Source organism: Kogia breviceps, chromosome 10, assembly GCF_026419965.1.
Source record: "Kogia breviceps isolate mKogBre1 chromosome 10, mKogBre1 haplotype 1, whole genome shotgun sequence".
Taxonomy (NCBI): Eukaryota; Metazoa; Chordata; class Mammalia; order Artiodactyla; family Physeteridae; genus Kogia; species Kogia breviceps.
This window is the reverse complement of record NC_081319.1, coordinates 9,806,488-9,830,473: the sequence shown is the minus strand read 5'-3', so window position 1 is coordinate 9,830,473 and position 23,986 is coordinate 9,806,488. Positions and strand designations below refer to the sequence as shown.

Genomic DNA, 23,986 nt, shown 5'->3' with positions numbered 1-23,986 from the left:
ACTCACTATATGTTAGTTTACATTTTCTAGAATTTTATAAAAATGGCATCATGCTTTTGTTTTCCTTGGTCTGGGTTATTTTACTCAGCATAATGATTTTGAGATTCATTCATGTTGTTGAACATAGCAGTAGTTTACTCCATGTATTCACTTATTTCTTTATGGCTGAATAGTATTCCACTACAAGAGTGTACCACAATTTCACTTTGCGCTTCCTGATGGGCGTTTGGGTTGTTTCCAGTGTTGTCTTTTGTAACTAAATCTGTTAGGAATATTTGTCTACGAGTCTTTGTGTGGATGATATACTTTCATTTCCTCTTGGTAAAAATTTAGAAGTGGCCTTGCTGGGACATACTATCAGGACTTTTGACTGATGGAGCAGCATAAGACGTTGGAATACACGCAGTCATGAATCTCTGGAGGAGGAGAGTTGGGGCACCTTTTGGTCCCTTCCCAGTGGATAACTATATAGTTCAAAGGTACCTCACATTTGCCAAGTTTTTGAGTCTCAGTTCTCAACCTTCTTTTTCAAATGTGGTCCCTTGTCAGTACTCCTTTGTTCAGTAAATTACACCACCATCTGTGAAGTTGGGCAACACAGAGTCAGCCTTGACACCCACCTCTCTTTCACTCCCTTTATGCTATTGGTCTTCAAGTCCTAGAGTTTTTCCCTCGTGAAAATCCCTACCATGTGTCCTGCCCGTGCTCTAGTGTGGGTCACTGCAGTCTCCCCCCCGGGCCGCTGGGCAGCGTGCTCACTGTCCCCCAGCCCTTGACTTGAACTCTCCATCCATTATCTGCAGTTAGCATAAAATGACCTTTGAAACATGATCTGCTCAGCAGAAGCCTGAGTAAATCACTTCACAGATTAAACCTTTAAACAGCCCTTCATAATCCTTGGGGAAAAGCCCAACATCTTTACCACGGTTTACACAGTCTGCGTATCCGTGTCCCTGCTTAATGTACATACTCAGCGTTACAACTCAGTGGCGTCCTCCGGTTCCATTTCATGTTTCGCCTACAGTGAGCTTTATTCAGGTCATCAACTTTTCCAAGTTCTTTATTACCTCTGGACCTTTACACTCCCAATGTCCCTGCCTTTCTCTTCATTTGTTTTTCTGACTCTTACTTAACCAAGTTAAATATCATTTCCCCTAGAAAACTCAGGTCTAGGTAAAATAAGTTAAGCCTGATCCTCTGTACCAATCTTAAGATATTACAATGGTGAAGATTCTGGTCAGCCTTCCTAATTAAAAGTAGGGCCTAACTCATTACTTTTGCGTTCCTAATACCTAGTACAGCAGCACATCTTGAACAAACTAAGTGCTGTAATGCATTTGATCATGAAGTAAAAGGCTATGACAGTGATCTAGACTTTCTATAACAGATGCCTGACAAATATTTGAAAACTTGAGATGAAATTAAATTTAAGAAATGTTTCTCAGTAACCAACATGGATGTCACCAATTTCATACACTAATAACCATGACTTTGCTTATGACAGAGTCCCTCTGGTTCTCATTCAAAATTAATGTTATACTTAGTCTACGCAGTCCTAGTAAATGTAGATATCAAGTTTGTTATACCAGAATATATTAGAAACAGAAAACCCAGTGGTCGAAGAGAAAAATCAATGCAGTTGTGTATAGGCACACACACTGCAGCCAAGAGTGAAGATACTGAAAAACCTGGAACTGTAATTCAAACCCTCAGCAGTCTAGGGTCATTTTGTCGAGGGTCCTATGATCTGATGCCATCATTTGATTGGAGTTGAGGCACATTTTGATGTTACTGATTAAGGTGCTGATCTGATGGGGCTACTGATAATAATAGGTACCCTTGATTGTGTTCTGCGTGACAGAAATGGAGCTAAGCTCTTTGCATTATCTCATTAAATTCTCATAACGACCCAGTAAAATTGGTATTGATTTTGTAGAAGACAAAAGGAAAGTTGAGAGAAGTTAAATATCTTGGCCTTGGTTACCTAGCTTTCAGATATGACTCTAGCCTGCTTAGTCTAATAGTCAAGAAAGGATTAAATTATGTTCTTTTACCATATTTAAAGAAACAACAAATTGTAAAAGAAGTTCATTGAAAACAGATTTTTTTCTTTAAAGTTTGGATTCTCCAGGGGGATGTTTGAGTTATCTAAAATAATAAGGTAGGAACATTTATTTCCCAATCATGCCAAATAAATGAAGTTTTCCTGTAAATGCTTTCCCATGACTGCATTACACCCCATGATTATCTGTAAAATTATGAAAAGACTCTAGCAAACGGTGCTTCCTGAAAAGTGGCAATAGCACGATGCTAATACTAGACAACGTATTACCCTATACGGGCTCATCCGGGGCCCGGTTTTCATCTTTAGCTGCAAAGAACATATATCCCTGAAATGAGTTTGTAGTCATTTTAATAAGAAGTACCAGAAGTGTAAATAGAATCTATCACCAGATCCATTTAGAACCCATTTATCTTTATGACTGTATGTGTTATGGACCATCAGCCCATGATCATACAGACCTCATCAACACTCCTCTTCCTTATGGCAAGTGTAAAATGCAGTGTCTCTACTGGGAGATTAATTTTTTTCCACACTTCTGAGTGATAGACTCCTTTGTTCCTAAACACATTTCACCTCAACTGCTTCCAGCGCTGCATTAGGTGAACCTCTACTCCCCAGCTCTGTCTTTTAAGGCGTGTTCACCGCCAGGCAGTGACTCAAGGACAGCCCGCCGCCACTCAATTCCTCCTCTCTCCCCAGCTTCTTCGCATTGTCTGATTCCCGAACTCCACTATTTTTGATACATTTTACTCTCTTGGATTTAATAAATCACCACCCCCCACAATTCTGTTGTCCGAGTCGATATAGACTTCCCCTTCCCTAGCCATGACCCCACCTCCGTTTAGCATTTTGAAAGCCCACCAGTATGGTGTATAACCAGTACTCCTCACCAGTGCAATCAGCATCTCTCCATATCTCTGTTTTCACCACTTATCTTCCCCCAGAAGACCAGCAGGATTAATCTCATTATGCTTTTATTCCCATTTTACTCTGTAACTACCGAAAGTCCAAGCATTCAAGGTATTTAAATACTAATTTTTATCCCCATAACCTCTTACATCTCTTGATGTGATCTAGTATCCCGTCTCTTTCCACTCCCTCATTCCCCAAATAGTCTCTGTGTATACTTTAGAATATATAGTCTGTCATTACCAAAATTCCCAATCTTCAGTATTTTCCTTTAGTGTTTCCTTTATCTTCTGGCTTGAATAAAAACTGACTTCCCCTGATGACACAGCTTTCCTTACTGTCTCCTCAGAGAAGGACACCTCTCTTTTGTAGAGCTTAGAGACTAGATTGTCATTCTCTTTCTCCCCCAGTGCTGCTTCTAAGACATTTCTCCTAATTAAAAAAAAACAGAAACAAAACAGCAAAAAAACCCCTCAGCTTGTATGAAGTGTGTGCCAACAAACTGTACTATCCTGGCTGTCATAATCCTCTATTAAATCTCATTTGTTTCTCATTTCCTGAATGTGTTTGCTTGCAGCTTCCTATTTTTCTGTCACTCTTCTTGTCATTATTTTTGGAGATTTGAAAAGTCCCACAGCTCATCTGCCCAGATCCCATTCTCTCAGTCCCTTGGCCTCTGAGCATCTGGTGATCTTCTCTTCCACCAGACTTGAGCCATTCATTGTTTTGGATGTACCTGTCTACATGGGTAGGAGGACCATTTCTCAAATCTCAGTTGCTAGCCTCCCATGTTCTCACAGCTCCCTCCTGCCTTTCCATATCACACAAATAACCCTAATAACCCCATTCATATCAATTCCTCCTTCCCCAGTTCGATTGCTACAACTCTCCTCGTAATCACTCCCTTGCGCATACCTTTAACTCCTTTGCCCCTTTTCCAACTGTTCCACCTACCTGACAACCCCATTCCAACTCTCTACCTGTTAAATCCTTGAACCTAAACGGTAGAATATGGCTTGAGAAGAACGCACAAGTATTCATACTGGTCTCACACTAGTGTCTTAGTGGACCTCCCCACTGACTGGAAATGTTACCTCTTACCCTCCATCAATCACACCTTCTCTGCTCTACTTACGTGTCCGTCCCATCCAACCCATCCATCCTTCTTCCTCCTCCTCCCCTCCTTCTTCCTCCAAAACCTGAGAAACATGAATATAGTAAAACATCCTTCAATAGTCTATGAAGACAAAACTCTTGATGACTAGTAATGGTGACATATACTTATTCTCATTCAGTTGTGACCCATTTAATGCAAGTGCAAGGAGATTTAACCTGAAAACGCTCCAGTAGCACAAGTAATTTGACTAGGTCCACACAACTGGTGGTGCCACGACCAGAATTCAAACCCAGAACTGCCTGGAATTCTTGCCCTTAACAACTGTGCCATCATGCAGCATGAATTACCTTCCCAAAGCAGTGAAGGAGGTAGTTTCAGGTTTCACTAAGAAAACGAACAACGTGATAGGAGAATAAAGGGGAGAGGATTTCTTCTTTTTTAAAAAAAAAAAAAAGAAAGAAAGAAAGAAAAATAGCGAATACAGTAATCATTTTACTTTTTAAAATGTAAGCTGCTTATTTCTCTCCAGCTATTATCAATCATGAAGTGATTGTGAGGACGTATACTTCAAGGTTAAATGCAGGGGGAAAACTGCCTTCATCTCTAGAAAACTGCCAAAGGACCCATTTTCAGTTCCTTCCTCTGCAGTGTGTAATTGCAGCTTTTATAAATAAGATTAAAAAGAGTCTATTAAGACTTTGGGAGTCCTTATTTTTTTCGGGTGTGTTTTTCAGGTGGCCAGAGTTCTGCAAAGTGGCATAACTGCTGCTTCAGCATAAACATACAATTCTGCAATTTTGCCACGAGAGAAGTAAATTATTTGCCAAAATAGGGCCATGTGGAAAACTCAGAAGTTGAATGTTCTTAAGAACTTTTACTGACAGATATTTAGCTTTTTTGAGCTCAGCAACCCCAAGTACCTCCTTTATAATTTAAAAACAACATCTGTGTAATAGTGTTGCCAGAATCCAGATGTTTCTGGATGGGTAGGAACACCAGAATGTATGGGTAGACTACTGCACAAAAAATGTATCTCCCTGCTAGTGATTGAAACCAACACAAACTGGAAAATAAAAGTGGTAGTCCTCAATTTCTTCCACAGACATATTTTGGCGTGTCTAAAATCAGGGACTAGCTTACAATTGATGAGGGCCATAGTTGGGAGAATTTTTTTCATTTCTTACGTAAGAGAATGGTTTGGTTTACATGGATGGCATCCTAATTTTGAGGAAATGAACACTAACATGAAGAGTGCTCTCAGTATGAATTAGAAAGCATACATTTTAAAAAAATTTCCGTTGTGTACAGCAGATTTTGCCAAGCTGAAGTTCTGTTGGGTTTTTCTCTACTTGATAAACATTTGTTTTTGACACTTCAGTTCCTTCAAGCAGCCACACCTTCATTCATCACTTAGTTTCAACAAGACCTTCAACAGTTACTGCTTCCCTGTTCTCATCGCTGACGTACCAGCCCTGCAGTCACTTCCTTACGCGATGCTCAGATGAAACTGCTCTCAAGGTCAGCAGTAGCCTCTTAAACCCAAATTTAAAAACCTCTCGATGGCTTTTGACACTGCTAAGTGTCTCCTCCTCTTCAAACTTTCTCTCTCTCTCTCTTTTTTTTTTTTTTTTTTGCCGTACGTGGACCTCTCACTGTTGCGGCCTCTCCCGTTGCGGAGCACAGGCTCCGGACGCGCAGGCTCAGCGGCCATGGCTCACGGGCCCAGCCGCTCCGCGGCACGCGGGATCCTCCCGGACCGGGGCACGAACCCGCGTCCCCTGCATCGGCAGGCGGACTCTCAACCACTGCGCCACCAGGGAAGCCCCGAACTTTCTCTTGCTTCTCATGGTGACTGGTCCTGCTTCTCCAAAATATCTGGTCCCTTTCTTGCTGATGACTACTAACAAATCGCAAAAACGTGTCTTCAGGTTCAGTCTTCAATCCAAATCTGTACGTGTCTTTTAGTGAATGAAAGCTTCTCTTAAATACATACATACATACATATATATATATATATATATGGTTCAGTCTTCATCTCTCTGCTCGTCTTTCCAAAATCAACAAATTTCCCATCTCCATCTGTGTTCTGTATGTTAATCCTAAAAGATTTGTTTCTGTCACTTCCCTCTCCTGCGTCCTGGTCTCCGTCTGATGGCTGCTTGCAAATTTTTTTTCTGCTTTTGCATCAGCTGAAAATCGAACTCATTATGGTTCTTTTACGTAGGCTGCCTCTCCACGCTTCTTGGAATCTGGTGGCAACTCCGTCATCGTTCTCCGTACCGCAATGTCAATTCTGATTCCCTCTTTCCTTTTCTTTGACCTTATGTTGGATTATGCACTGGGTACCACAGATGCTTTCTCCCAAATGTCTGTTTTATCTGGCCTTCATTTTCTACTTTAATTGCCACCACTCTGGCCCAAATTTATGCTTCTGAACAATTAATCATCTAGGGGAATCTGAGCACCAGAGAAGCACTGTGGCACTTTCTACCCTGACCTCCGCTAGCCAGTTTGGGTACTCCTTGAGGTCAGAGCCCAAGCTCCGTGTTTGGCATACAGGAGTCACTCAACACCATTTGTCTAATTGAACTGTGTCACGACAACTCACAAAGAGTAAGGATACCTGGGAGACAGGGAGAAAGCTGATACTGCTTTCAGATACCAAGAAGTCTGGAGGATGAACTGGTGAGAAAGAACCATGATGAGTTTGGTTCCAGGTGCAGATGAAAACAAAAAAAAAAACAAAACAGAGCAAAAACCAAAAAAAAAAAAACCATGTGCAAATGGTTATCAGACATCATTCTTGAGTCAGAGAAGGACTGGACCGTAAACACTGCAAGAATTTCACCCCTTCTCTTGCTTTCTTAATCCTGCTAAAGCCACTTCTTTTTTTAAAAAAATTATTTATTTATTTATTTATTTATTTATTTTTGGCTGTGTGGGGCTTCGTTTCTGTGCGCGGGCTTTCTCCAGTTGTGGCAAGCGGGGGCCACTCTTCATCGCGGCGTGCGGGCCTCTCATTATCGTGGCCTCTCTTGTTGCGGAGCACAGGCTCCAGATGTGCGGGCTCAGTAGTTGTGGCTCACGGGCCTAGTTGCTTCGCGGCATGTGGGATCTTCCCAGACCAGGGCTCCAACCCGTGTCCCCTGCATTAGTAGGCAGATTCCTAACCACTGTGCCACCAGAGAAGCCAGCCACTTCTTTTTTAATTTTCTAGAAGCCGAACATGATTGTTTAAAATCTCAACGTCTTTTCTGTTTCAAGGCCTTGCAAGTTTTCAGACAACTTTAAAGAAGTTTTGAGACACATTTATGAAAAAACTCTCTAGTCATAGATGTGAGGTTTTAACGTCAGTCACAGGCTAGAGTTTTAATGTTACTTCAGCTGAACCTCATTTAATTTTCTCCCTCTTTGTTGAGATATAACTGACATGTTAGAATTGTTATATTTAAGGTATACAACGTGGTGATTTGAGGTACAGATAATTGTGAAATGATCACTAAAATCAAGCTAATTAATGTATCTGTTACTTCACGTGGTTACCTTTTTATTTTTCTTTTTATGGTGAGAATACTTAAGATCTACTCTCAGCAGATTACAAGTATACAATACATTATATTAGCTATAGTCACCATACAGTACATTATGTCTGCTGAACTTATTCATCTTGTAACTAGAAGTTTGTGCCCTTTGACCAACGTCTCCCCATTTTCCCCGTTTACCTCAGCCCTTGGTGATTATCATTCTGTTCTCTGTTTTTATGAGTTTGACTATTTTAAATTCCACATATAAATGAGATCATGCAATATTGCTCTTTCTGTGCCTGGCTTATTTCACGTAGCATAATGCCCTCCAGGTTCATGCATGTTGCTGCAAATGGCAGGGTTTCCTTCTCTTTTGAGGCTGAATAATATTCCATTATGTGTATATATAGCACATTTTTTCAACCTCATTTAATTTACCTTAAAAATGGCGGTGATAAAGCCTGCCATACCTCCTTTGTAAGGTTTCTATAAAGGTCTTCTCAGTGAATATATGTAAAAGACATTAATCTGGTTTCTAATTTTACTTTTTCTAATTTAGAACCTTTCCTAAGAGAATTGTGAAGCAAGGAAAGTTTATTGTTCATTTTTTGTTCAGCCTCTTCTTCAGGACCCACATGAAAACACATGATGTTGACATTTTTTCTTTAAATCAGCATCACCCGCAGTGAATGTAAACTTCACCCTCCTCTCTCCTTCAAAATTATTTTCAATCTCCCTTTACCCTTGGCCTCATAAATGCCCTTCTTCAATTATGAACTAACTCTTAGCTAGGTGGCATTGAGTGAAGTGAGCTGATAAATTAATTCACATTGAATGTCATTGGATAAGTACCAAAATGATCCCTCAAGAGATATATATCCATAAACATTTCTTTTTGTTTAAAGGCAATAGTATGATAAATTTTATGCAATCTAAATGTCAGTTGCATTTCTAATTGTTGCTTAATATTCCATTATATGGAATTAATATCATTTTATGAAATTTAGTCCAAGAAAAGGGAACATTTCTAATTGTTGCGTAGTATCCCATTGCATGAAGTTAATTCCATTTTATAAAACCCAAGAGTCCAAAAAGGGAAATTGGTTAACTGAATTCCTGTAATGGAATACCATTCAGTCGTTAGAAATCATGATGTACATCTACATTGACTTGGAAAGAGTTTGTGAATATTAATTTCATAAAAATATTATGAAATTCTTTCTATAATATGATCTTTGTGTTGTCTATGTATATGTACTAGTGTTTGTCTAAAAAATATGCATTTACATATAATTATTTACAGTGATCAAATTATTTTTAATATTTTTCTTTGGATTTTCAGATATTTCATGTAATAGTCAATTAAAGTCATAATATTAAAATTAAGTTAAATGCCATGTATTATTAGAAAGGGATGCTTTGCTAATGTGGGGAAGGACTTCATACATGATGACATGAGGGCAAAGGAAATATTTGGAGGGAGAGATGTTACCTATTTTAACATGTCCCAATGATTTATTTATTCATTCAGCTGATGTTTATTGAGCATCTACTATATGCTAGGAACTGGGGAGATGAATGAGTAAACAGACTCTGTTTCTACTTTTGTGCACTTCATTGTTTAATGAAGGAGACCAGTATAAATCAAATTACTATACACATGTACAAGCACAAACAGTAAGAGCTATAAAGGAAATGTAAGTGAGCTTCTGTTTCTAGCTCTGAAACATGAGGGTGGAATGTGTGTGTTTAAAGAAGGCTTCATTGGGCTTCCCTGGTGGTGCAGTGGGTAAGAATCTGTCTGCCAATGCAGGGGACACAGGTTCAATTCCTGGTCTGGGAATATCCCACATGCCGCGGAGCAGCTAAGCTCGTGCTCCGCAGCTACTGACCCTGCGCTCTAGACCCTGCGAGCCACAACTACTGAGCCTGTGTGCCGCAACTACTGAAGCCCGTGTGCCTAGAGCCTGTGCTCCGCAACAAGAGAAGCCACTGCAATGTGAAGCCCACGCACCGCAACGAAGAGTAGCCCCTGCTCGCCGCAACTAGAGAGAGCCCGCATGCAGCAATGAAGACCCAGTACAGCCAAAAATAAATAAATGAAATAAAAATAAATGAATAAAGAAGGCTTCATTGACAAAGTGGGATTTTGGCTGAAATCAGAGGGATACAGGTAGGTGTCGCCTGGTGGAGAGAGAGCTGAAGAAAGGTCCCAACAGTGGGAACCCAGGTGTCGCCTGGTGGAGAGAGAGCTGAAGAAAGGTCCCAACAGTGGGAACCCCATGTTTAAGACCCCGGGTGGGAGGGCGCCTGCCACTTGCCACCTGAGAGGAGCTGATTGAAAGCTAGTGTGACTGAAGTACGGAGAGGACAGTAGGAAGCTACTTGAGCACAAGTCTGGTTCTCTTTGACCTGATGACTTTGCTTTACAGACAGCACCTTCTCGCTTTTCATTGTATCCGCAGCACCTTTCACTTCCGCTTCCGATCTGTCCCTGACAGCTCAAGTAGGTGCTAGAAGAAGATCCGTTTTAAACTTAAAATCTTAGGCTTCCCTTCATGCTCCTCAACCCAATTTCTGCCTGTGAACGACCACCTTTTGGTGCTTTCTGGAGAGAATAAGTGAGCACCGTTCTGCTTGCATCAGTGGAAGGGTCTGCTGATAACAGACAGGCTGGGGAAGGAAGCTGAGCAACTTTTCAGCATTTCCACTGACAGGTCACACTCGAGTTGATAAAAACTCTCCATACTGAAAAGAAAGACTCTTTTGATGGTCTTTGTCAACAAACCCTATCATTTGCAGCAAGGCGATCTGAAAGATTTTCGAACCTGGGAGGAGAATTATTTTGAAGGAATGTCTTAGAGGGAATACTGATATCATTGGTGGTTGTATTAAGTGCCCTTTAGGTTTTCCCCTAGCCCGGGTGCTTGTGATGGTGATAGGAATTTACTGTGATTCCACCGGTACTAGCCAGATTCAGGGAATTGTTGGTGCTTCTAGAATGTATGTATTTCCATGGCATCATTTAATCTCCTTCTGTATCAGACCACATAATTAGAGTAGGCAGGAGGTGAAAGAGTTGTAACAATATAATCCTCCTTCATAAGTGGCTGTTCTCTTTTGCAGATCAAAATAGAATAACCTTAAATAGGCGAAGATGTAAGGATGCAAGGTTGGACTAGTAACACAGAGACCTTCTAAGCTGGGGAATTTTCTGGGGGCTCCAGCTATAAATGGAAGATGCTGTATTTTTGCAGTTTGCATTTCTTGCAGTGAATATGTGTTCTAGGAGGGCAGAGCCAGACTTGACCAGCTGGTGAACTTTCCAAAGATTGCTCATTAGATTGGATTCAGTCAAGAGTTTGTACACCTGAAACTACTACAATATCGTAAATCAACCATGTTTGAATTTAAAAACTAGTTAAAAATGAGTTTGGACAACCATTTCCCTATCTTGCTATCCTCACTCTGCAAAGACACCTTTAAAAATTGAAACCCCCTTTAAACTTCAATATATGTGACAAATCCGTGCATCTGTTAGAAAGTTCCAAACTTTGTCAAAGAGGAGGTGACATTTTTTAAGTCTGATACGGAAACAGTGGCAGTAGCTGATCAGTGAAAGTAGAGTTTCTGTAATTGCTAATAAACAAAATATACGGAGCCCAGATGTTGTAGCCACAGCAAGAGTTTTAGCGTGACGATCTGGGGTGTCAGTGTTGCCTCTGCTGTTTATAAATTAGGCGATCCTTGGCAGTGAAGCTTAACCTCTTCCAACTTCAGGTGTCTCACCCATAAAGAGGAATGATAATAGGAGCTTGCAAAATCATAATGATAGAATTGATTAAATAATATAAGGTAAGTGAGTGTTTTGTAGCACAGTGACTGGGGGATTTTACTGGCTTTCAGCCAGTGCTAGTAATCTCCATGGGCATTGTTTCTATGCTAAACCATAATAAGCTCTCCTTGATTTCCTGTAATTAGATGACTCTGTCATTAGGTACATACGTCTCCTCGCTTTTTTACAGAAATTGAAATGAATTTTTGTAACTATACATTATAAATTATCATTTTTGGGGTCTTCCTGAAGGAGGGATACTGTTTTGTGGGGTAGGGGGGTATTTTAGCAACATAATCAGTTAGAATGGACACTATTTGATACTGATGTAGAACAAATGTGAAAGAAAAACTCCTGTGTCCTGTGTAAAATGTGTGATGTCAGCGCACTATCTCGACGGCCGGTGTGGGGTCCAGGGAGACATAACAGTCGTTCTCCATCCTGGCTGTGCTCAGAATCCCCTGTCACTGTCCCACCCCAGGTGCTTGAATCCGTGTTGGAATAGGGAAGGGGGAGGGTAAGAAGATCTGAGCATCAATATTTGTTAAGAAACAAACAGCCTCATGTCAGTCAAGTTGATAATTTGATAGCTATTTGAGTTGGGGCCATGTTTTTGTCCTCTCTGAGACTTTGTTTCCTGGGGCTACCATAACAAAGCCCTGCAAACTCTGTAGATTCAAATAATAGACATGTATTGTCTCATGTTCTGGAGGCCAGAAATCTAAAATCAAGGTGCTGGCAGGCAGGGCCATACTCCCTGTGAAGGGTCCAGAGAAGAGTCTGTTTCACGCTGCTCTCCCCACTTCTGGTAGCCTTAGGTCCTCCTTGGCTTTCAGATGGCCACCGTCTGCTCTCTGTGTCTCTTCCGTCATCTTCCTTCTGTACATGTCTGTCTCTGTGTCCAAATTTCCTCATTTCGTAAGGATACCAGTCATCGTGGATGAGGCCCCCCCCCCAATGACCTCTTTTCCTCTTATTTCCTTTTTAAAGACCCTATTTCCAAATGTAGTCACATTCTGAGGTATTGGGGGTTAGGACTTACCATTTTGGTGAGGACACAGTTCAACCCGTAACACTTAGTGTATGTATTTGGAACATGCAGACGGTAACCATACCTCTTTCACCATCTTGTTCACAGAATGAAATGGGATCATTAGAATGCTTGCCACAAGGTCTAGCTAAAAATAAGCAATTGTAATAGTAGCTACATGGTCAGGATCATTTATTGTGATAGTTTGTTCCCATTATCATTTACTTTGTCCTCTTCTCTGTTTAAAGAAATAGCCAAGACTTTTGGGTTTCTTTGGCTCAGTGGAGGTTTTTATTGCAGGGTCAAGAGGTAGAGGTTGACTGCAAAGTTTTTCTCCTGTCTTTTGAGTCATCGTGAAAAGTGTCCCAGAGCAGGAAGCCTAATCCTACTGCACATGCTACACATTCACCAGGCAATGATTACTGTTAGATGAGAGATGGGCCCAGGCTGTCAATTTTTTTTTTTTTTAATAAATTTATTTACTTACTTATTATTTTTGGCTGCGTTGGGTCTTTGTTGCTGCGCACAGGCTTTCTCTAGTTGCGGCAAACAGAGGCTACTCTTTGTTGCGGTGCACGGGTTTCTCGTTGTGGTGGCTTCTTGTTGCAAAGCACGGGCTCTAGGCGCACAGGCTTCAGTAGTTGTGGCTCATGGGCTTCAGTAGTTGTGGCGCACGGGCTTAGTTGCTCCACAGTGTGTGGAATCTTCCCGGATCAGGGCTCAAACCCGTGTCCCCTGCATTGGCAGGCAGATTCTTAACCGCAGCACCACCAGTGAAGCCGATCAATTTTCTTGAGTACACCAAAAAATCCAATTTCTATGTGAAAGCTACCAAAAATTAAATATTGGCAACTACTTCCATCTCTACTCAACTCCATTGTCAGTGATGTCATGTTGGTAGCTTGAAATTGACCGTAGTGGGAGTACTTATACCACTGAAATTGGCAAACACTAGAGACCAGATTTTTTTTTTTTGTTTTGGTTTCTGGTGACCCTATAATTAAAAGTTGAAAGCATATCCCTTTTGTTGTGGTGGTTCTTGTTATTTTTAATTTCTGAAACATATAGTTTTAAAAGCTGGCCTTATCACGGCAGAGTAGGTAGTATGTCATAACAATGTCATAAGCTTTGTATATTCCTGCCTAAATAAAGTAGGTCATTTCGTATATAGGTATGGCCCCTTGGCAGTTTGGAGAAATATTTGTACACGTAATCTCTTTTCCCCTTCAAAATAGCCATGGGAAGTAGTCACCATTATCTCCATTGTATAAATGAAGACAGTAACTGCTTAGAGAGGTTGATTACACCTCCTGAGGTCACACAGTTAGTGAATGGTTAGTGAATTCATGACCATGGACTTGAACCCAAGACTTCTAACTCTATCCACGGTGGCTCATGCCTCATTTAGGGCATTTTAAAGAGCAGTGGGGATATCGTAGGTTGTAACACCTGTTTTTCTGACGTAGCGCAGTAAGTCGTGCATGAATTAATGAATGAGTTGGAGAAAAGCAAATTCATCAGTTCTTGAGGGTTCTCTGTAACAACACCATGATTTCCCCCTGACCATTTCTTTTGTTGGAAAGTTGACAGTCCTAACCCATACTGAGCTCTTCAAAGCTAGAAGAGAGTGATAATTGGTTGGGAGCATGGTCGGTCCCCGTCCTCAAACGGATTTTGCACATGGTTTTTTTCCTAGAGCACCAGGGAGCTACCAGGACGAGCAAATTCTGGCTGTGACTGGAATTGTCAGCTCTCGTTTTCTCAGTGCCACCTTCAGAGGGTGTAAAGCAGAAATGCAGATATCCCTTCCTAATAAGTGGGAGCACGTTCCTCCTGCGTGATGTACGAGGAAGCACGGTGGACACCCCCCAAATTCTTCCCACACTGAGAAGAGAACTGGGCTGGAAGGTACCTCTTTTTGTAAAATGACAATTCTAGATATATCCAAAAGAGAAGTTTCCTCTCTTATATCTGGTCCCTAGCCAGCAATGAGCCAGAGCAACTTCCAGCCTTGGAAAGCCCGCCTCCCCCTCTGAAACCAGCTCTAAGACTTTCCCTTCTGAGATACAGGTTGGAACTAATATCTAAATGACTGTGGTGTAATTAGGGGCTGTTAATCTGTCAAACAAGAGTTAGCCAGGCCTCCCGGCCAAATCACTGGATTCAAAGTTTTTTTTGTCTACAAAGGTAATTGCTTGAGTTTAAAACAAATACACATCAAAAACAATAAAACACGTTGTTAACTGGTCCTAATCAATAGGCATATTTTATTTTATTGTTTTTATTTTTTTCCCCTTTCAATTCATTTAATTTCAACAATCTGTCCCCCCAAAATAAAAAAGCCAATAAACAAATACTGAAATACATTTTGTTGGGTTTTTCAAACCCTCAAACTCCAGACTTATAAAAACAGCTTGTGTGTTTTCCACCCTGAGCACCCTGTTACTTTTCCATATACCACAGGCCACCCATAGACCCAAAGCCAGGGCTTTGGGTGGGGGGGAGCTGACGTGCTCTACGTGGAGCCATTAGACAGGAGGGCGATGAGGCCTGAGGAAGCACTTGCGGACAAAATGGAGTTCACTGTGGGGTTGAAGTTCTTCGGTATAAAGAAGGAAGCAACAATGACCAAGACCAGAAATAGGGTGTCGTCATACAAGATGGAAAATGTTGTAGCCTCGTAATCAGCAACTTCATTCTTCTTCCACAAGATTCTTTCATCTTTTTCCTTCCGAGACATCTGTCTATTATCAGCTTCGGAAAGCTTTCGAGCCTCTTCTTTGAAACAGCATCCTCCCTCTTCTGTGCTGCTCTGTGCTTGGGAACAAATTTCACACTTTTGTGCAAAGGGTACCAAATAGGTGCTTACGAGGGTCATCACACAGTGCAGAAGAGCAGACTGAATAAGATCCATATGCCATATTCGCCAGTACAGCCCAGCAGCCGTATATTAGAGAAAGGGTGATTGGAGAGATGCCTGAAGGGCCTCAAGCCTTCCTCATTTCCCTCTGTAAGCCCGAAAAGAGACCCCCATCTCCTGAGTCATGGGGGTGAGAAAAGCACCTCTGGTTTTTCTTCATATACCCCTTTCAACCGTCTCTGAGTTTGTGCTATAATCAGCTGGCTCTGGGAGAATGGGGCAATAGGCATATTTAAAAAACGTTGCGTTAAAACCATATGCATCGGGCTTCCCTGGTGGCGCAGTGGTTGAGAATCCGCCTGCCGATGCAGGAGACACGGGTTCGTGCCCTGGTCCGGGAAGATCCCACATGCCGCGGGGCGGCTGGGCCCGTGGGCCATGGCCGCTAGGCCTGCGCGTCCGGAGCCTGTGCTCCGCAACGGGAGAGGCCACAACAGTGAGAGGCCCGCGTACCGCAAAAAAAAAAAAAAAAAAAAAAAAAAAAAAAAAAAAAAACCATATGCATCGACAAAAGAAAAGTAAAAATGTGGATATTAACTTCTTTGTTGTTTTGAAACAATTACAAATTTATAAAAGTTTACAGGAAGAACTTCTCTTATGGAACCGTCTGAAAATGAGTTTGCCTCCTTAATGCCCATGAGCCCTGAATATTTTTAGTGTACATCTCACAAGCATGAACATTTCTCCTACAAAACCTCAATACAACCATCAAAATTAAGAGATTGGCATTTGCTACATTACTACTCTTTAATCCTCAGGCCCTACTGAAGTTTCACTGTTTATTCCAAAAGTGTCTCTTATAGGCAAAAAAAAAAAAAAAATCTAGTTCAGGATTAAGCATTGCAAAATGTTTAACTTCAGCACACTTTAGACAGATGAATCCTGGCTTGCGTATATGTTTGCATTTATGTATATTTAGTTCCATATTCTGCTTTTTTTGCTATGTATTCTAATTCTTCCATTCATTCACTTAATGGAGGCAGAATGTGACTTAAGAAACCCCTTAAAGCAATGAAGGGAAAAGTCACATTGAATAAAATAAAAGCAGCAACACCTACATAATTTTCTAAAGAGTTCATCACAGACAGTTTACTAATATTGGAAGTAAAACCTAGAAATATGATTTTTGAAGGACAGTTTTTATTGTATGTCTTTAGTATAAAAATAATAGCAAGTAATGTTTATTGAACATTGTACCAAGCTTTTTATAGCTCATTATCTCATTTAATCCTCACACAACCTAACAAGTAGGTATTCTTGTCTCTGTTTTATAGTTGAGGTGTCTGAATGTATCTGTCATTATTTCCAGCTAAACTTGTAAAAGAGGGATTTTTAGCATCAGCACAGACTTCTGAGAGATGTGTGGGTTGTATTAAGTGGTATTTTCTCACCTCATGGATGTCAGAACACGCAGCACCATTCCCTTTTGAAGTGTGTCTGGCCTCCCAGGGCAGGAAGGCCCTTAATCGTTAAAATACTCCGGTGACTTTTCTCTGAATTAGATTTTTAATGTGCAGCCTCTTCCTCAAACTTCTGCAGTCCTGGAGTTTTTCACAGTGAGAGAGTTCTGATTTTCCTTGTCCCCACGTCTCTGAAAGAAGGCAGAAGATGAAGGTGAGGAAGAAAAAGCAATGTCCTTCTTGCAGAGTGGGTCAGAAATGTATGGTAAGCATATCTGATGAGCTCCTTCACCTGCGCATCCAGCGCCATCCCTAGCGTGCCAAGGGCCTCATCCCTTGGCGTGTGCTGGTTTGGATTTTCAGGAGCCGGATGCTGAGATGAAGACAGTGCACAAGGTCTGTTACAGGGGAACCTGTGAGAGTAACAGAGAGGAGGCAGGTGTGGGCACGCGAAGCCGCTAGACTGCGGCTTAGAGCTGAGAAAGTCTGTCAGGCCCTTGAGCAGCCCTGGAGCGAAGGCAGTTGTTTAGAAGCATCTTCGCCTAGCAGAAATGGCTAGGTCCTTGTACCACCCCCTTGTGCAGTCACTGGTGCCCAAAATAGCTTGAACCCAGCTCAAAAGCTGAGGGGGATCCTAAGGAAGCCAAAACAAGGCTGTGAGCTAATCATACTCCTTGCAGTTGGACAGCAGGTCACTTCTTGAGGGGGGATCTCAGTAGCAAGTCTCGGTGTCTCCAACAGGGCAGTATATTTATGGAGCATTTCAGTGGGAGCTGGAACTGGAAGTAGAGCCAGAGGATGATTTTGCCAGTTTTTGGTTTCTGCCAGTTTCCCTGGCATTTGGAGCCTTACTTTCCTCCTCTGTAAAGCGGAACAGAACGTACATCAACCATAAAGAGGAGTGGCAAGACAAAAATGAGGTTATGCAGATGCTCTTGTGGTGCATACAAGTGCTTTGCGTTTTTACTGCAGTGGTCATATTTTATTATTTTTTTTTTCCAAATAGCACTCGTTCAAAAAATGAATAACTCTTAATTGTGCACCTACTGTGCACTGTGCTCCTTTTTAGCACTGAGATTATAGAAGTGAAATAATCAGACAGAATCCCTGCTCACAAGGAGCTTGCATGCCAGTGGGAAAAAATAGACAATAAAACATAATACACACAAAATATATCAGGTGGCGATAAATGCTTAAAAGCAAAGCAAGATACAGGAGAACGAATGAGGCTTTCATATTACATATGGTGATCAAGACAGATTTCAGTGATCTGATGATATTTGAGCCAGATAGGAGGAAAGTGAAAGTGAGTCATCAGACTGGGAAAGGAACTGCTAGGCAGAGAGAACAGCACGTGCAAGGGCCCTGAGGTGGGAATGTCCCTAGAATGTTCTAGGAATTACCCGGCATCAGATGTGGTTGAAGTGAGTGAGTAAAGGAAGTGTAAAAGGAGGTGAAGTCAAAGAGGTAAATCCTATGGAGAGTTAGCAACCATTCTAAAGGCTGGTGTTGATTGATGAGAGGGGAAGCTATTGTAGGAATTTGATCAGAGTTGGGCATGAGCCAGTAGGCTGATGTGTTTACAACAGGGCTATATGAGGGGGATTGCAGGGAGAGCAGTTATGTGACTCCTACAGTAAGATGTTAGATGATGGTCAACTCAGACCAATGCACAGACTTTAACTTTGAAGTGAAGTGATTGGATTCTTGACATGTGTTTAATATGAAGTCAACAGAGTTTACTGGTGGAGAGGATGTGAACCATGAGTGTAAAAGAGGAGCAAGGGTGACTCTATAAAGCTTTAACTGAACAACAAGCAAGGCAGCTATTTGCAAAGGTAGGAAAATGATATGGCTAGCATGTTTGCAGGGTGGGTGGTGGAATTGAAGTTAGCATCTGCAGAAGGATCAGGAGCTCAGTGTGATAAAAAAACGTCAGATGTTTTATTTTCTAGTCATGCTACTGGAGATGTTGAATAGGCCATTGAGTGAAAGCATTCTGGAGATTAAAAATGAGGATATCAGTTTGGCAGCTGCCAGCCTAAAGATGGCATTTGATGCCTGGAGAATGCAATTGTTGAGATTATCAAGAGATGAGTGTGGGTTGAAGATAGAAGATGTCCGAGCACTGAGCCCTGGACACCACCTTTTAACAGTCTCGTGATGGGGAACCAGTGAAGGTTACCGAAAAGCATCTTCTATGAAGTAGGAAGAGAACAAAGAGAAAGCGGTGTCTTGGAAACCAAGTAAAAGAGTTATTTCAAGGATGAGAAAGTGACCAACTATGTTAAGAGCTGTAACCCCATCAAGTAAGGGGCAGAGCGGCGTCAGATGTATCACAATGAAGTTTTTTGTGACCATGACAAGAGCTTTTTGGAGGAGTGGAAGATAGGAGTGGAAGCCTGATTGAACTGTGCTTTTTTTAGGAAAGAAGAGGCGATAAGTTGGGAATTGCATAGAGAAGTTATTCAAGGAGTTTTGCTGGAAAGGGGAGGGGATGATGTCATGACAGAAGGAGCAGTGGGGTAGATTGTGCTTTGGGGACACATTGGGAAATACTAGAGTGTGCTTGTATATTGATGTGTTTGATCCAGGAGAGGCAGATAATCAGGATGCAGGAGAAAATGGAGACAGTTTTAGTAGAGGAATTTTGAACAAGCAAGGGGGACAGGATATAACTCACAAAGAGGGATTGGCATTAGGGACAAAGACAGTCCATCTGCTGAAACACATAGTTCAAGGGTATAAATGCATGTTGTAGGTGAGTAGCTGCAATGGGGTAATGCATGGAGAATCTCTTGATTTCTTCTGTTTCTCAGTAAAAAAATGTGAGCAGAAAATGAGGCAGTAGAAAGTGTACTTGTGGTTTGAGGAGAAAAGAGAAATGGTTAAAGTCAAGTCTACCAGAAGATCTCAAATCTTGGTTGTGAAAGATCTCAAGGAAGCACCTCCGACCGTAGTTCGTTTTTGAGAGAGAAGTCTACTAAGAGTTTTTCAAGAAAACTGTTGTGAATTTCAACTTGATTTCCAATGTTCTCATTTTCTAGCTGTGTAAGATTTGGAAAATCACTTCACCTCTTTAGGCCTCCATTTCCTTGTCAGTTATGTCTAGGAAGTAGACAAAATCAGGGCTTTCACACTTCTTTGACCACAGCTCTCCATAAGATATTTTATATCATAACCCACTAAAGACACATGCTGATGTACACATACATGTACTTGCAAAACCAAAGTTTAAAAAGCAGTGTTTATCCTTCCTGTAAAGGATGTTGTCTCATATTTTCTATTCTACATTAATATATTTGTTTTAAAGTATCTTAGTTTTTGGATTACTTGTTTGTTTCTAAGGCTGCATAATCTGGCTATAAAATAGGTTTCACAATCCACTAATGAGCCATGATGCACAGTTTTGTTTTGTTTATTTTTGGCTGTGTTGGGTCTTCCCTGCTGTGTGCGAGCTTATTGTCATAGCTTCTCTTGTTGTGGAGCACAGGCTCTAGGCACGCGGGCTTCAGTAGTTGTGGCTCACGGGCTCTAGAGCGCAGGCTCAGTAGTTGTGACGCACGGGCCTAGTTGCTGCGCAGCATGTGGGATCTTCCCGGGCCAGGGCTCGAGCCCGTGTCCCCTGCATTGACTGGTGGATTCTTAACCACTGCGCCACCAGGGCAGCTCATGATCTACAGTTTTAAAAAACCTTCCCATATGTGTGTCCCGCTCTCTAATTATGAGTTTTTATGAACTTTTAGAGAGAACATGAGGGATAAAGTGATCTTGACTACAGCAAGCATATTAAGCACGTGGCTCTGTGACAGATTTTACATATTCCACTTTATAAAGACACTGGAATGAGACATGATTACTAAATGTGGTTGAAACAGTCCCAGATCTCAACAGTGCTGCTTTTGTTTACTATCTAGCTTCTAGGATTTCAGAATTAATGCTCCGTAGGGCCACATGTTTAAATGAAGTATATTTTGCTATCCTCAACTTCAAACGTGTCATTTGTTTGTTTGAGTTCTAATGAACAAGAAACTTTGGGAAGGAAAAGCAAATAAACTTCTAACCTGAGTAATCAGATCACAGTATCAATGGTTAATTCACCTATGCTTAATACCATTGGAGGTTACAAACCCTCAGAGAATATGATGAAAAGTATCTGCTTTGCAGAGAAACACACATACAGAAAATGCTGTATACAATTTCGGGGGAAAGGTAGTATTTATGTATTGTTTGAAGCTCATCACAAATCAGTTTTCTGAGTTCAGGTTAGGAACTCATGGTTAAATAATCTTTATGATCCTTTCTGGTTGTGTCCTCCTAAGATAAGACAAATGTACTCTTGTCTCCCTACCAGTATATGGCACCAATCACTTCTTTGTCTTCCCAACAAATCCTTATACTGAAAGGAAAAATTGAGTAGCAAGTCTTCTTTTCTATTTCACACTTGGGAACCTTGGATCTGCAGCTCTACCCTGGTGAGGTCCAAATATTTGGGCCAACTTGTGATTTTAAAAGGGAGCAATTCTTCTTATGTAAGGACTACTGTTGTTTAACTACAAGGATATTAAGTGATATACATCGCACATGTGTATGTGACTGAATGCTTTCAATACCGTGTGGTAAGCAAGCGCTCACGCCAGTATAGGTGTAAAGGCGTGTTCAGTATTCTCTTAGCCACCTGCTCACAAATTCCTATTAGACAGGTTAGGAAATCTTACTCACTAGGTTCTGAGTGAGTTTCCCTACTGGAAAAATAAAAAAGAAATTGCTAATTACCCCAGAAAAGTAACGAGAGAACGTGTACAGAAAAAATTTGAAACTGGAGAGGTAGAAAAAGGCTATAGTTTGGAGGAGATGACACCTCTTCACGACACGTCCAATGTAAGCTGGTGAAATTATTGAAGTTACAAAACGCTATCTTAGGAAGGGATTTTTCCCTGATGCGAAGTCATGAATGAGCTAAACTTTATCTTTAGCTTGCCTTGGGGCAGAACTAAGTTAGAGGGAACGGATACAGAGGTGAAAACAGGAGTCTTGGCAAGAATTTGTGGAGGTCATGGAATGGAATTCAGCTAAAGTTTCACCACAACTCTGAAGGATGTTAGGAGCCAACTGACTTCTGGATTCCATATTTTTGATATTTAAATTATAAATGTGTGATTCATTTATAATTCAGATGTGTTCTTTTAAGGGAAAACATTTTGGCTTTAAGACTCTAGTGTAGTTATAGGCACAGTCTAAATTTAGGCATATTATGTAATTCACCACAATTTTGGGGCTATTTTTTGCTGTGGGTGTTTTTCTCCAGCACCTTCTCTGTTGAAGGTGAACAAGGGCCTTAGAAGAAGACAATGGAATCTCCCCATCCCTGCCCAAAATTGTTTAAATGAAGCTCCAGAAGTCCTTGGTTCTTTTTATAAATAATTGTCTATTTCTAGAGGCTGGTGTTGGTCCATCTAGGGTGTAAAAATTGCACTGCAGGGTAATTACTCAGTGCACTATCATTCTCCTTAATGGAGGGAAGTCGTCTCCCTCACACATGTTTCTCTGGTCACTTGATCACCCTCAAATTGATAGCTTCTGATTCTGGATATTCTAGCCCGCAGGAGAGGACTGTGTGTTTTATATTGAAATTATACTTTGCTCTGTCAGGATACATGGTACAAGGAAGTCAGTGGGGAGAAAATAGAACGTAGCTTATAAAAACCAATTATAAGACACAATTTTGTCTATAATTTTCACTATTTTTTCTTTCACCACTACAAAGGAAATCTATTCATTTATTTTTTAAGCAGCTTTATTGAAGTATGATTGGCATACAGTAAACTACACAGATTTAAACTGAAAGTTTTGGTAATGTTGACATACATCTACACCTGTAAAAACATCACGACAACCAAGATAATGAACATATCTATCACCTACCCTCCCAATTTCCTCAGGCTCCTTTATAATCCCACCTTTCCCATCCCAGGAAACCATGGATCTCCCTTCTGCCATTTCACATTAGTTTGCAATTCGTAGAAATTTATATAAATGAAACATACAGTACATACCGCTTTTTGCTGGCTCCTTCTACTCAACAAAATTAGAAGTCTGTGTAGACGTGTGTTTTCTTTCAGTTAAATACTTACCTAGGAGTGAATGAATAGGTCATATGGTAGGTCTATGCGTAACTTCCTAAGAAACTGACCAACGGGGTTCCAAAGTGGTTGTCCCATCTTGCCAAGACTTGGGATGGTCATAGTTTTCTTTTAATTTTACCTTTTAAATTATGGGACCATGTAACTGACTTTGGTGTATAGTTCTTTGAATTTAACACATGTATAGACCCATGGAAACAGCACCACAGTCAGGATACAAAACAGCTACCTTAGCCTCCAGGAAAAGCCTCCCTCATGCCGTCCCTTTTTCGTCAGATTCTTCTCCACCTGCTCACCTCAAGCAACCACTGATCTGTCGGCATCACTATAAAAAATGTTGTCCTTTTGAGAATGTCCCATCAGTGGAAGCATACAGTATGAAAGTGGCATTCTTCACTCAGCATAATGCCTTTGAGATGAATCCAAGTTGCAGTGTGCATTTCTAGCTTACACTTTTATCACTGAGCAGTATTCCATTGAAGGATATGCCACAGTTTGTTTATTCCTTCACCCATAAAGAGCATCTAGGTTGTTTTCAGTTTGGGGATGTCACACATAAAGCTATTAGGAACATTCATATACAGGAATTTGTATCAATATACTTTTTTATTTTCCCAGAGTAAATACTCAGAAATGGAATTGTTTACTTTGCCTTTTGAAAAAAAATTGGTGGGCAGAGTTGTTCTTTAATTATCTCTAATTGTCAAATCCTCTCTACTTTTCCTTTAGAAATTCTTCTTTTATTGATTCTTATCTTTGCACTCAATATGCAAAAATGAAGAATTGCAAAGGCAATAGGCTAGAAAATGTAGGCACAAACTCAAACCACTAAGAAGTGACACATATCTCTATCAAAGAATATTCGAGAAGAAAACTTGCCGAGTTAATAAAAATGGAAAAATGTTAAACTGTGAATAGTTCATTTTCAGGATAATACTTTCAGAAAAATTAGATCTGGCATTTCCATGCTGGGGATGGAGCAGGAACTGACATAAACCCACTGAGGAAAACTTCTAGGGTTTCTGTGGTTAGGAATCTTTATG

At 40.9% G+C, this 23,986-nt stretch overlaps 1 protein-coding gene and 1 pseudogene across 15 annotated transcripts in view; one reads left to right on the top strand and one right to left on the bottom strand.

Moving 5' to 3' along the window:
- GRM7 (glutamate metabotropic receptor 7) overlaps nt 1-23,986 on the top strand; it is an 840,756-nt gene that overhangs the window by 85,560 nt on the left and 731,210 nt on the right. The window lies entirely within an intron of this gene.
- On the bottom strand, nt 14,996-18,927 carry LOC131763680 (translocon-associated protein subunit gamma pseudogene; annotated as a pseudogene).